The following is a 6000-nucleotide window of genomic DNA, read 5'->3' on the forward strand; positions in this document are numbered from 1 at the left end:
ATCATGCACATAATTATAGGTCAGATGATGGTACCTTCTATGAAGAAGAATACAGAAGTAGAGGGGAGAAGTGACCCCAGGCTCACTGTACTTTACAGGGGCTCAGAGAAGATGGCTCTGAAAGGTGACCTTGAGTGTAGACAGAGGAAATGAGTGATGAGTCCTGGGCTGCAGGCAGAACATCCCAGGGGGAAGGAACCATGTGCTTTCTGAGTAGTAACAAAGGGGCCGGTGCAGCTGGAGAAGAGAATGGGTAGACTGAGGGCCAGGAAGCGGTGCAGATGACACAGGGTCTTATGGGCCATTGCAAGAACTTTGGCTTTGGCTGTGCATGAGTTGGAAGCCATCAGAGGGAGGGGGCAGAGGAAGGACAGAACCCAACATTTACCATGGAAGAGTCAATCGGGTGGCTGCAGAAGAAAAGAATGCAAGAACAATTAGAAGTCAAGAACGGTGATTCAGGTCCCGATGGCAGTGTGGTCCTGGGCCACAGAATGGAGAAGGAGGATGGCCAGGTTCGGGAGATATATTTTCAAGGAGAGGCGATGAGAAATTGGATGTGGAGCGGGAGAGAGAGGCTGATTCCAAGAATCCCCAGGTGATCATCTAGAAATGCGTAGCTTCCACCTACACCACTCTCATGTGCAGAAGAGGAAGGAGCTGCGGCCTTTGGGCCAGGAGGAGCCTTTAAGAGTTGTCTTGGCAAGTTAGGTTTGGGGGGCCTTAAACCCAGATGAAGATACACATGGACACCAGCTGTGGAACGGGGAGGGGGTGACTCAGAACTGAAGATGTCACCTCCTACTGAAAGTCCTCCAGTGCACCTTTTTGTCCAGATCAGAGTCTGTTTGGAGAAGCAGAGAGCAGGGTGGGGTAGGAGAAGAGTCCTCTCCTCCTAGACTGGAGAAGTTGGAAACGCCTGGGGATCCAGCAAAGCTTGGAGCCAGGTCCAGAAGTGAAGACGGTAATTCAAATAGGTCATCAGCCTGAAAGGGGCCCAAAGCACACACGATAGTCATTGCCTTGTGTCTAATAGTTCTCAGCTCTGTTTTTATTTCCCCACTTCTCCAAGTAGGTTGAGTCTCTCTGTTATAAGCACCAGCTCTGTAGTTCACCTTCAAAGTGCTTATAATTTACATTTGATATTTGTAAGTTACATGAATGCATTTGATTAATTATATGAATGCTTTCCTCCTGTTAGACTGAAAACTACAGAGGGCAGGAACTACTTCTGTCTTGTTTTTTTTGCTGTGAGGAGAGAATGAAGGAATTCACGAGTATCTGGGTCTGGAATCCCGCAGGTGTGTGTGTGTGTGGGTGGTGGTGGGGGGTGATCAGAGTGGTCAAGGTCAGGGCAATTGCATGGAACCCATGCTACTAAGACGTGAGTTTTATGGTCAGCCAAGATGGGTGTGGGGGTGGGGACGGAAAGGGACAGATTCAGACTCCAGGCTTGGTATCCATGATTTTTCAGGGCCTGGCTCCTTCCTGCCCTCGGGCCTCATCTCTCCCAGATTCCTTACCCATCTCTGTCTCTTGTCTTTCTCTTCCCAGTGACATCTTGTAGCTCCCCTATTTGTTATTTCATACCCTGAGCCTTTATTCCTGCTCTCTCCTCTTACCCTTCTGTCCTTGTCCATGGCAAACAATTGCTTATCTTCCCAAACTAGACTCAGATGTCCCCTTCTCCCGGTGGCCTTTCATACCCTCATTCTGCCCCATGACAGGGTCAGTCTATATAAACTAACTAGTTGTTCCATGGAGGCAGAGCTGTGCTCCGATCTTCACTATGCTCTGGCACCTATCACAGTGCCCAGCACACAGTAAGTGTTTTGGTCAGAGTTTCTAGTGCTATGACCAAAAGACCTGAGGAGGAAACATTTATTTTGTGGCTCACAGTTTCATAGGTCTCGGCCCATAGATGGCCAGCTCCATTCTTAGGGGCTCGAGGTGAGGCAGACATCATGGCAGAAGAGTGTGGCAGAGAACAGCGGCTCAGGACACCACACCATGAAGCAGAGAGAGAGGGAGAGACTCCCCTCTTTATGGGCAAAATGTAAACCCCAAAGGCATGCCCCAAGGATCCACCTCCTCCAGCCACACCCTACCTGCGCATAGTTACCACCCAGTTAATCTCTATCAGGGGATTAATGCATTGATTAGGTTAAGATTCTCACAACCCAATCATTTCACTTCTAAGCTTTTTTGCATGGTCTCACACATGAGCTTTTGGGAGACACTTCATAGCTAAACCGTAACAGTAGGCACTTAATAAAAGGGTGAATGAATGAGTGAATAAACGGCCTTGTGTTAGTCACCTGTCCATTACTGTGACAAATACCTGAGATAAATATACTTAAAAAGAGAAAAGGTTCACCTGGCTCTGTTATGGAGGCTTCAGTCCATGACCTATTATTAGCCACGTTGCTTTGGGCCTGTGGTGGCACAGTATACCAAGGCAGGGGTACATGGCTGTGAACCCCTGTTTACCTCATGGCTGAAAATTGAAAGAGAGAGGAGGAGCCCTGCATCCCACAATCCCCTTCAAGAGCCTGTCCCCCATAACCTAAAACCTCCCACCAGGTCCAATCTGTTCAAGTTTCCACCACCTTCCAATCGCACCACCTTTGGGACTGAGTCTTTAACACCTGGGCTTTCGGGGTACATTCCAGATCCAAACTACAGCAGCCGTCTATACACCAGATTTTTTGAAATACTATAGATGTCACACAGCGTGTCTCGTCACCCCCTACATGTACTCATAGTTGTCACACCATGGTTCCTGGCTTTTCTCCTGAAAATTGTGGTCACTGTAGAAATAGTGCTGTCGTTTCAGGCTGAGGTCTTTGGACTCCCAGGGAAAGCAGTAATAAGGCTCTGAGAGCTCTGACAATGTCGCAAATAGCCCCGCGGAAATCGCACTGTTATCTGGACTCGGACTGCATTGCCTGGCTGCAACACTCGGTTTCTCTGCTTTTAGCCGGGATTGTGTCAACTCGCGGCGGCATGCTAACTGCGGTTATCTCATGCTATTCAGGAGCTAAGATTGGCCGGGGATGAAATCATAGGAGTCCCTGGGGCCTGTGGAAGAAAAAACAATAAAAGGGGTCTTGGGAAGTGAAAAGGTTGGGAGAACTGTGGTGGGGGATGGAGCTCTGGGCTCACCATGAGGAGCCATGACAGCCAGGGCGGGTGCAGTCCAACAAGCCACCTGGTGCTCTGGGCTGCTTCCCTCTGTTTGAAAAGCGGGAGAACCATATCTGCCCTGAGGATCAAGTGCAGGCAAAAGTGTCTCCACAAGGACCAAGTGCCTGGTGAGGAGCAGGTTTCCATCCTGCCTGGGAGGTCCCCAAGGAGAGCAGAGGCAGAGGTGGAAAGAGGTAATGTTTTGGAGAAACAGGAAGCTATTCCCTGGGGTTGCAGTCTGGGGTACAGAGAGGGGTAGGGTGGGAATTTGGGGGGAGCCAAGCAGGCAGTGGACATGCAGGCTCTGCTAAGCAACGTGGACTGTGCTGCCCTTTCTGTCAGCCCAAATGGCTATTGGTGTTGAATTATGATGGTGGGAGAGATTAGAAGATGTAGATCCCGATGCTCCCTGCAACGACCGTTTTGAACTCAGAAGCCACCCCCCTACTCACCTCTTTCAATCTAAACTTCAGCTGGGGATCTACAGGCTCCACACACAGGTCCTGCTGCTTGAGAGTACTGCTAAGGAGGGTCCACAGTCACAAGCTGGGTCTCCAGCACCAGATGTGGGCTCTGCGGTAATGAGGACCAGAGGGAGACTGAGCTACACAGAAGGCCCCATGGGCAACGGGAGCCCTTGGTGGGGGTGTGGCTGTGCCCAGGTAGAGTCCCAGAACTGGACAGAGGTATGGATTAGCCACCTTTTCATCGCTGTGACCAAAATACCTGAAAAGAACAACTTTGAAGAGGAAAAGTTCATTTAGGGCTCATGATTTCAGAGGTTCAGTTCATAGTAGGCCAACTCCATTGTTCTGGGCGCAAAGTGAGGCAGATCATCATGGTGGAAGAGTGTGGCAGAGGAGCGCTGTTCAGCTCCTGGCAGCTGAGAAGCCAGGGACAAAATATAGTCCCCAAGGGCACCCCTAGTAACTTACCTTCTCCAGTCCTGCCCCATCTGCCTACGTTTACCATCCTGTAGTCCATTCAAATTACAATCCACCAAATGGATTGATGAGGTCATAGCTCTCATAATCCAGTCTTTTCGCCTCTGAAATTTGCTGCATCAACTACCACATGAGCTTTTTGGGGACATTTCTCGATCTAAACCTTAACTAGGTACTACCTCAGTGTTGCTGCTTCAGCAACCCCCTCCACCCAGACTGCTCCTGAACACCCTCCATCTTCAAGGCCAAGTGAAAAGGCTGTCCTCTGGGAGAAGTCCACCCTCCCTGGCACCATGTTGGAATTGATGCACTCTCCGTCCGTGCGCCCGTAGCCCTGTGGATGCCTCTGCTCTCTGCTTATTTTGTTGGGCCTCATGGGCCCCACGGTGATCTCCTTTCTTGCCTGTCTCCTCTGCCAGGCTGGGTAGGTCACCTCTCATCAGATCGGTGTCTCCAGTCCCTAAGCTCAGGGACCGATACGGTGGGGGCCAAGGCCTGTCCTTGACCGAGGGAGGGAGTGCCTTCGATGGCCAAATCTGATGCCCGATTTCATCCTGGCCTGGTTTTAATTCGTGTGAACCAAAGTGCCCCCTTCTCGCCTTTGTGTCCTCTCAGTGTGAACAGCGATAAAGGTGACAAAGATTGGAATAGTGCCCAGAGGACTCCTTGAGAGAGAGACTTTTTCATGAAATCATCAAAAGCTATCTTCAGTGAAGAGACAACACGGAAGCGACCCCAGGGAAGTTAATGTCCTCTCACTTCCAGAAAAGGAGATGATGTCAGAGCTGTCTTTAGGGCCTGTTTCCTGGAAACAGAGAGTCCTTCCCTCTCTCCCCCTCTATGGCCCATTTCTGAGGGGGACCTGCAAATCGCTCTCCCTCTCTCCCTGGACTCAGAGGAAGCAGGCAGAAACCTAGACTGTGCCTTGGGCAGCGTGGGAGCTGTCTCCCAGTGAGCTCTGTGGGTGGACTGGATACAGGACCATCTGCAGTGGTGGTGACCATACCCTGCTCATATTCAGTGAGCAAGGGAACATCTGACCGGCTGCTTTGTTTCCCCAGGGCCCCTCTACATCGCCTACTGGAAGATACTTGCCTCCTTACGGGGTTGCAACTGTAAATAAAGCGGCAGATAAAAGAAGCCTCTCTGCTTTTCAAATGGTGACAGGCACAGCCCGGTAAATTACCTTCATGCTTTTTAAATAGAAGTAAAAAGGGTTGGGTGGATTGCCTTCCCTGATACAGAACCACTTTTCTCTCATTTGAGCAGCCACAGATGGGATAATGAGTGCATTTTTATCTCTGTCTCTAAACAAAATGCAAAGAGCCTGGAGTCACACAAACTTTCCGTAGTATTTTCGAGGAAAAGGCTGGGCCCGGTGGAAGTCTCTCGGTAATAAATCCCACAGGTGTCGAGAACTAAAGACTGAGATTTGTTCCCTCCAAATGGGCACGCTTGTGGCCTTTTCTGAGGCTGGAAGTGGGTTTGCTGCGGGTAAAGACCTACTTCTGTATTTCCACCTCAGCTTCTTCATCTGAGAACAAGGAAGTGAGAGTTTCTATTTCTAGATTGGTTGGGAAAACACCAGGCCTGGTCCAGCTATCTAGAAGGTACCCAAGAAAAATCAGTTAATGCCCATTCTCGTCATGTAGCAGAATGCCCACAACTCTGGGCACATGTTCCTACTAAGAAGCAGCTATTTCAGGGTCCCCTCCTCATTGAAGCCTGGATGAATAGTCTCCACAGTCTGCAGGAAGTATGCCTGTGCTGTCTGGCCACTGGGTTTCCCACCATGCCTTGCATCTCCTCCCCAGAACACGGACTTCCTGGAAGCATTTTCCGGGATGTCACTTTGCATCTCGCACACTGC

Source organism: Ictidomys tridecemlineatus, chromosome 4, assembly GCF_052094955.1.
Source record: "Ictidomys tridecemlineatus isolate mIctTri1 chromosome 4, mIctTri1.hap1, whole genome shotgun sequence".
NCBI classification, from domain to species: domain Eukaryota; kingdom Metazoa; phylum Chordata; class Mammalia; order Rodentia; family Sciuridae; genus Ictidomys; species Ictidomys tridecemlineatus.